The following is an 8,178-nucleotide window of genomic DNA, read 5'->3' as shown; positions in this document are numbered from 1 at the left end:
AGACAGCACCTCTACAGACGGTATCTAACTGCGCATTCACATTATCTCAAGATAATGAAAGAAAGAAATCCTATTTCCTGAGTAAAAATCTAGCCTACTTTTGGTGTATAATTTTACTGCAAGAAATGCTCAATTGTGCAGAAGTTCATAATCTATTAGGCTCTGTGAGATTATAGACCTATAGTCTACTCAATATAGCATGAACATATAACCCATAACCGCAGGGCGGGCGGGTTTGAGTCAACCCGTGCATCACTAGTAGCCGGCTAGTACTGGGCGGAGGCCGGCTAATGGTGACTATTTAACAGTCTGATGGCCTGGAGATAGAAGCTGTTTTTCAGTCTCTCGGCCCCAGCTTTGATGCACCTGTACGGTCTCCAACTTCTAAATGGTAGCAGGGTGAAAAGGCCGTTGTTCAGGTGGCTGAGGTTCTTGATGATCTTTTTGGCCTGTGACACTAGGTGGCCTTCCTGTAACCACTAGAATATATTAATGACTTTAACCCCAACTGAAAACAGCAGTGTAATCAAAGTAGCTGCTCTGAAAAGAGCTGTTTTAATTGTACCAGTTAGTGTCACCAGCTTTTTCAGAACCAATTTCTTAATACTACCACCATACACTTAGTGTACAAAACATTAGGAACTCTTTCCATGACAGACTGACCAGGTGAATCCAGGTGAAAGCTATGATCCCTTATTGACGTTACTTGTTAAATCCACTTCAATCAGTGTAGATGAAGGGGAGGAGACGTGTTAAAGAAGGATTTTTAAGCCTTGAGACAATTGAGACTTGGATTGTGTATGTGTGCCATTCAGATGGTGAATGGGCAAGACAAAATATGTAAGTGCCTTTGAATGGGGTATGGTAGTAGGTGCCAGGCACACCGGTTTGAGTGTGTCAAGAACTGCAACGTTGCTGGGTTTTTCATGCTCAATAGTTTCCTGTATGTATCAAAAATGATCCACCATCCAAAGGACATCCGGAAAACTTGACAACTGTGAGAAGCATTGGCGTCAACATCAGAAGTCATCCATGTGGAATGCTTTCGACACCCTTGTAGAGTCCATGCCCTGATAAATTTAGGCTGTTCCTAATGTTTTGTACACTCAGTGTATGTTTGTTCAAGACCAGTACCAGCTGTTTGCCAATATGCCCAGAAATGACTGGGACACAATACATGCATGTTTTGCTCGATAAAGTTCATATTTATATCCCAAAAAAAAACGTTTACATTGGCGTATAATGTTCAGAAATGTTTTGCCTCCCAAAACTTCCGGTGAATGAGCACATCAATTTACAGAAATACTCATCATAAACGTTGATAAAATATTAAACTGTTATTCAAAGAATTATAGATACACTTCTCCTTAATGCAACCGCTGTGTCAGATTTTAAAAAAATAATTTACAGCGAAAGCACACTTTGCAATAATCTGAGTACAGCGCTCAGACAACAACAACAACAACAAGCAATACAGATACCCGCCATTTTGGAGTCAACTAAAATCAGAAATAGCATTATAAATATTCACTTACCTTTGATGATCTTCATCAGAATGCACTCCCAGTTCCACAATAAATGTTTGTTTTGTTCGATAAAGTCCAACATTTATGTCCAAATACCTCCTTTTTGTTGGCGTGTTTAGTCCACTACTCCAAATGAAGGAAGCACGCAAAATGTCACGACGAAAAGTCAAAAAAAGTTATATTTACGTTTGTAGAAACATGTCAAACGATGTATAGCATCAATCTTTAGGATGTTTTTATCATAAATATTCCAACCGGACAATTCCAATGTCTTCAGAAAAGAAAAGGAACACAGCTAACTCTCACGTGAGTGCGCACCACTGAACTCATGTCATTCTCTCAGTCATCTGACTCCAGGAGCTCTTATTCTCTCCCTATTCACAGTAGAAGCATGAAACAACGTTCTAAAGACTGTTGACATCTAGTGGAAGCCTTAGGAAGTGCAAAATGACCCCACAGACACTGGATACTGGATAGGGAATCACTTGAAAAACTACAAACCACTTCCTGGTTGGATTTTTTTCTCAGGTTTTTGCCTGCCATATGAGTTCTGTTATACTTACAGACATCATTCAAACAGTTTTAGAAACTTCAGAGTGTTTTCTATCCAAATCTACTAATATTATGCATATCCTACCTTCTGGGCCCGAGTAGCAGGCAGTTTAATTTGGGCACGTTATTCATCTGAATTTCCGAATACTGCCCCCTGTCACAAATAAGTTAAGGGCCTTGCTCAAGGGCCCAACAATAGGAGATTGGTGTTAGGATACGAACATAGCAGCCCTCCAGTTCTCAAATCAATTTCCACCTTTTTCTGCAGCTCCCGGCCCGGGAAACAAACCGGCAACCTTTCGGCTACAGGTTTAACTCCTTAGCTGCTGTGCTACGTATTGTCCCTGCTAGGCTACCTACCACCCCAAGAGAGACCATTAGTGGCATCAAAGTAGATCCTTCAAGAAAATATTTTTCAGACGTGTCCAATAAAAAGTGATATTGGCATTAACATTGTATCGACCTGGCAATGGATTATGACTGGCTGTCAAGGGGATATGGATTTTTCTTCTCCCGTCGGATTTGTGATTCTATGCCATCCACTTCAATGGAGTCACATTACTTACAGTGGTAAAATTCACTTCCTTTACACATCAGTAGCACTAGAGTATAGAGTAGAGCTGGGACAATAAACCAAAAATTATCGACACCGACCATAACAATCACTTATCGCAGGCATTTTGCTGATATCGCTCATTACGAAAAATAGCCTATAATAGAAAGATGTGACATTTTTGCTAATGTGGGTGATTGTTAATGAGCCAATTGATGGCTACAACCATCAAACTAGTAGTAGTAGCTTAAAGGATAGAAACTGTGGGGCACACATTAATGTAATAAACTTTGAGCTTGATTTTGGGGATGAACCTTTAAGCAGGTACTGCTTCCTCTGCCACTCACTCACTCACTCACTCACTCACTCACTCACTCACTCACTCACTCACTCCATTTCTCTGTGTCAGTAGCTTCTCAATGTTAATGCTCACACTTCAAGGCACTGTTGCATTAAACAGGCTGTCTGTCTGATAAAATCTTCAAATTCAGCCTCACAGAATAGGTCTATACTGTATGTCCTGTCGACCCAAAAAGGCATCTTCTCTCTCTCATCACACCTACCCATTTCCATAGTAAGTTAATGGCACCATTCTTAAAGATATCACAGTGTTTTATGACAGTACAAGGACATGTACAGCTAACTGCCAAAATAAAGGAAACACCAACATAAAGTGTCTTAAACCTGTTGAGGATCTTATCCCGATCTTATCCCGGTATTGGGATTCATTGTCATGTGACCATGGCGGGGAATTCAAAACTGCAAGAGTAATCATTTCAAAAAATCAAATAATCAACTATTTTCCTCCATTTGAAAGATATATCTCCTAAATCTAACCACGCTGTCCGATTTTCAGAGGCATTACGGAGAATGCATAAAGTTAGGTTATGTGAGGAGAGTACATTGACAATAGCTGCGTGTAATGTTTAGCCAATTCAAAGAAGGGCATCAACAGACAGAAAACTAGCTAGAATTATGCACTTACCTTTGACAATCTGCATCAGATGACACTCATAGGACATTATGTTATACAATACATGCATTTTTAGTTCCATCAAGTTCATATTTATATCCAAAAACAGCATTTACAGTCGCGGTGAAATTCAGAATTTTTTTCGGCTCGAATGCACCCAGTGAATCCAGCATTACAAATCACGGAATTACTATTCGAAAACATTGGTAAATTATAATACATACATTCAAAGAATAATATATTATCATCTCGTAATTGCTACCGAATGGCCAGATCTCAAAATAACTTTACTGGGAAATCACATTTTGCATAAACTGGGTACTATGCTAACAACAATAAGCTATATGCTAAGCTAAGCTAAGCTATACCGTTAGCATTAGCATCATCTAATATCGATAATAACATTCTAAATATCCCCTTACCTTTGATTATCTCCATCAGAAGGCGCTGCCAGAGATCCCAGGTCCAGAACAAATGTGGTTTCTTTTGACAAAGTTCATAATTTATGTCCAAATAGTTAGCGTTCAGTAGGCTCCCACAAAATGAGGTGGGCAGTGTAAAGTCACGTCGAAAAGCTAAAGAAAACCTAGTAAATAATCTATTTACGTTTGTTTAAACATGTCAAACGTTGTTTAGCATTCATCTTTTGGTCCATTTTTAACGTGAAACATCAGTAAACATCAGTAATATTTTCACACAACCTATCAAGTGTCTAGAATAAACGATAATGACAAAGGCACTCTTCTCAGATTCATGCGCAGGCGCAAAAAATGAAGTGATGACGTGTCAACTTGTAAGCTTTCTAATTCGGTCTGTATTCATGACAGATGCTTCCAACAACTTTCTAAAGATCGTTGACATCTAGTGGAAGCAGTAGGAGTTGCGAACTGAATCCTTTCTCACTGTGGTATCTTTAAAACAATGACACTAAATAGTACAGTCACAAAATTCTCATTTTTTTTATCTATTTTTCACAGGTTTTTGCCTGCAATATGAGTTTTGTTATACTTACAGACACCATTCAAACTGTTTTAGAAAATTCAGAGTGTTTTCTATCCAAACCTAAACAATAATATGCATATTCTAGCTTCTGAGTTGGTGTAGGAGGCAGTTAAAAATGCGCACATATTTTTTTCCAAAATTCTCAATACTGCCCCCTGGCCTCAACAGGTACCTGTTGGGGCACCACGAGCCGCAATAAAAAAGTGTCAATGCACCTTGCAATTGATTGTACAAGTGTCTGGAACTCTATTGGAGGGATGCAACACCATTCTTCCACGTAAATTTCCATCATTTGGTGTTTTGTTGATGGTGGTGGAAAACGCTATCTCGGCTACCGCTCCAGAATCTCCCATAAGTGTTCAATTGGGTTGAGATCTGGTGACTGACACACACACACACACACACACACACACACACACACACACACACACACACACACACACACACACACACACACACCCTTTAAACCCCCTATGCTCCTTTGAGACCCCTCTTACAAAGTCACTGGCCGTGTCCGAATACCCATACTTGCGTCCTAAGTAGTAGGCCATCTGAGTATGCGAAAAAAATTAAGTTTTATAGTATGTGACATTTAAAAAAATCTAAATGCCTGAATGTCATAATCATTTTGTCTTTGACAACAGCTGATCGATTAGATATGGGGATGCGCTACCGAAATCAACAAATAGCGGTAAACAACACAATAGCACGACGCATTCTCAGTATGCAAAATTAGAGCGTTTTATAGCATGTGCATTTCGAAAATCGAGTATGTTTTAAATGCCAGGATGTTAAACTAATTTCGGTTATTAATTTAGTAGAATTCGCTTTTCGGGAATTTCACAGCCACAATGCATTGGAAGAGGGTTGCTGTGAGTTTGATAACAAAATCTCCTCAAGTAAACAACTTGGAAGATGGCAAACAGCAAAGTTTCTGAAGTGGTGTTCAAATGTATGTCATTTTTGTTCTCATTAAAATGATCACGACCATTTTATTGTAACGTTGCATCTTTGAAAACAGATCTGCAGCCTGCTGCTTGCCGTGCCTTTAGCTAGCTACGTGCTTTAGTAGGACTAGAAGTTATAACTGTTCAAACAGTAACTTTAGCTAGAGGGTTACTTGCTTGCTGTTGAGCGACACCTTCATATTTAACATTAGCCTAGTAAGTTGTTGTAAAGTTGTTGTAAATACCAGGGCTTGTGTTCAAACTGTTGTAGGGTCTATTGGCAATACAAGCCATTTAATTCAGTGGTGAACACAGCAGGAGAAATGCCCCCCAAAAATAATTCTGAGCAAGTCATGTGGCTATAGTTAGCTCTCTTGCCACTGCAGAATGCACTGCCACTAACTATAGCTAACGTAATTTCCAAAGCAGTGCTGGTTCCAACACTTCTCTTTTAGTTCTCCTGATTTGTCACGTCGGTTTATCGGTGTTGTTGATTTTAATCTTCATGCTATGTAAAATTTGTTTCTACCTTAACGGTTCCAGCCTGAATGAGTCTAGCAAGTTTCATGGCACATAACCTGTTATGGTGAAAGTAATGGTAAGCTGCAATCATTACTGTTTCACCTTGGCACTCCAATTTGATAGAGTATATGGCAGTCTAGCTATCTATAGAAAGTTTAGCAACTGTACTTTGCTAATGTTTTGGTTAATGTTGTAGTTCTAATGCCTTTTCACAATCTACTTGAAGGAGTGTGAGCTGGAGGGGCAGCGGTCACCTGCATGGGTGAAAAAGAAGTGAAACCAGAAGCAAAAATACAATCTACGCTACTTTATGTTATCTTGAAATTCATTGCTATGCTGCACTTTGCTAATAAAGTTCCCCTTTTCTCTGAGAGCAACAACACTTTTCCATTTATTTCCTACCCACTTGGCACAAACTGGTTGAATAAGTGTTGTTTCAATGCAATTTGTCAACGTATTGTGACATTGAATCAATGATTGAAACACATTTGGATTTGCAAAAAGTCAACCAGTACTGTTTTCATATACATTTCAACCAGCGTTGCAAACATTGAAATTATGGTAAAACTTAAACACAAATGACTTACAATTTTTTGTCAGGTTATGTTTGAATCAATGTCATTGTTTCATTGTCATGCCATCAACCTAAATAACGAGGCACCTATAATGAAATAAAATCTTAAAACCACAGTCTAACAACTCCTGCCTGAACAGTGAGACCTACTGGTTTACGAGCAGTAATGTACTTCAGTGAGGATGAGTCTACCATCCAGATGCCTTATTCCATGTATCCTGCTTAGTTCTGGAAACAAACTATTTTTGTTTCTGCTGAGCTATCATGTCAACACATGCAGCTACTGATCAGCTTCCATACTCATTTGCGTAGCTATGCTCTGCCTTAATAACATTGAATAGTTGAAAGTAACTCCTCTAACTTGTTTGTCACAATCTATGTGAAAGTACATTCGGAGTGAGGTTGGGTTTTCGGAGTGAAGTTGGGTTTTACCATCACACAGCACTCACTCCAAAGCTGTTGGGCTTTTAATGAATTATAAATTTGTCCCATTGACATCTGATTTGCCCAACTGACACCATAATTTCAACATGTAGCTAGGTATGCTACCATTAATTCATGATTGATCTTTAGAAGTAGTTACCATTAGGCCAATAAATAGGATGGCAAATTGATGATAATAATAATACACTTTTACCTTTGGATATTGTCTTTTATAAATATGTTATTCATAACATTTATGGCTAAGACAATATCCAAATGTAAATGTTTATTGTATTAATATAATGATTAATATAATATAATTAATATTGGCGTTCTGTTTATAGTGCTAAGTTGATATGATGTTAGGTGATTCACATTGGGTTGCCACACAAGTAAAAAAGGTGTCTCGTCAACCTGTTCGCGACGTCATCTGACAGCTGCACCTGATTGCCTTATTAGTATGGGTAGCCTACAATAATTAAACACAGAGCACAACCAATTTGAAGCTTATCAAGCCCTGTGGAGAAATACATTTTGTAACCTATAAATGCAAACGGGACTTAGTTTGATTGTTTATTAGACTACACCGGTTGTGTAAATTCCATGCGGATGTTTTAGCTCTGACAGAGTCTAGTGATAATGGAACAGCTGACATTTCTACTGAAACTAGTGTAGATGGTAAATTCAGTGACACCTTCTCCAGTGTTAAAACAAGTGATCGCACTGAAAGGTTGTTTGATAGTGATGAGATTGAGAGGTTGTCTGAGTGTGTGAAGCAGCATATTCTCAAACTACAACAAAGGATGTTATTTGTGTGAAGCTGGCATCTTGGGCTAATGAAAACAACCTCACCAGGGGTGCAGTCAGTAGATTATTGGTCATTCTCAGAGAAAGGGCTTAATGTTCCAAAAGATGAGTACAACACCATTAAGATTTGTGAGGGTAACTATGCATATTTTGGTGTTGAGCAGGGTATAGTGAAGACTCTGGTTGAGGGTCCAGATTTCATTGAGGATTCAATAGATTTGAAAATCAACGTTGGTGTTCCTCTTCAAATCCTCAAGCTGCCAACTTTGGCAAAATGGACTCTTAGGTAGAAGTAACAT

At 38.7% G+C, this 8,178-nt stretch overlaps 1 long non-coding RNA gene across 1 annotated transcript; it reads left to right on the top strand.

The window, feature by feature from the left end:
• The first annotated feature begins 5,778 nt into the window (after window positions 1-5,778).
• LOC115164796 (uncharacterized) lies at window positions 5,779-6,446 on the top strand. The gene is made up of 2 exons (XR_003869985.1): window positions 5,779-6,151; window positions 6,302-6,446. It is a non-coding gene; the product is annotated as an uncharacterized LOC115164796 (long non-coding RNA).
• Window positions 6,447-8,178: the final 1,732 nt, after the last annotated feature.

Source organism: Salmo trutta, chromosome 27, assembly GCF_901001165.1.
Source record: "Salmo trutta chromosome 27, fSalTru1.1, whole genome shotgun sequence".
Lineage (NCBI taxonomy): Eukaryota > Metazoa > Chordata > Actinopteri > Salmoniformes > Salmonidae > Salmo > Salmo trutta.
The sequence above is the reverse complement of the archived record's forward strand: the minus strand, read 5'-3'. Positions and strand labels throughout refer to the sequence as shown.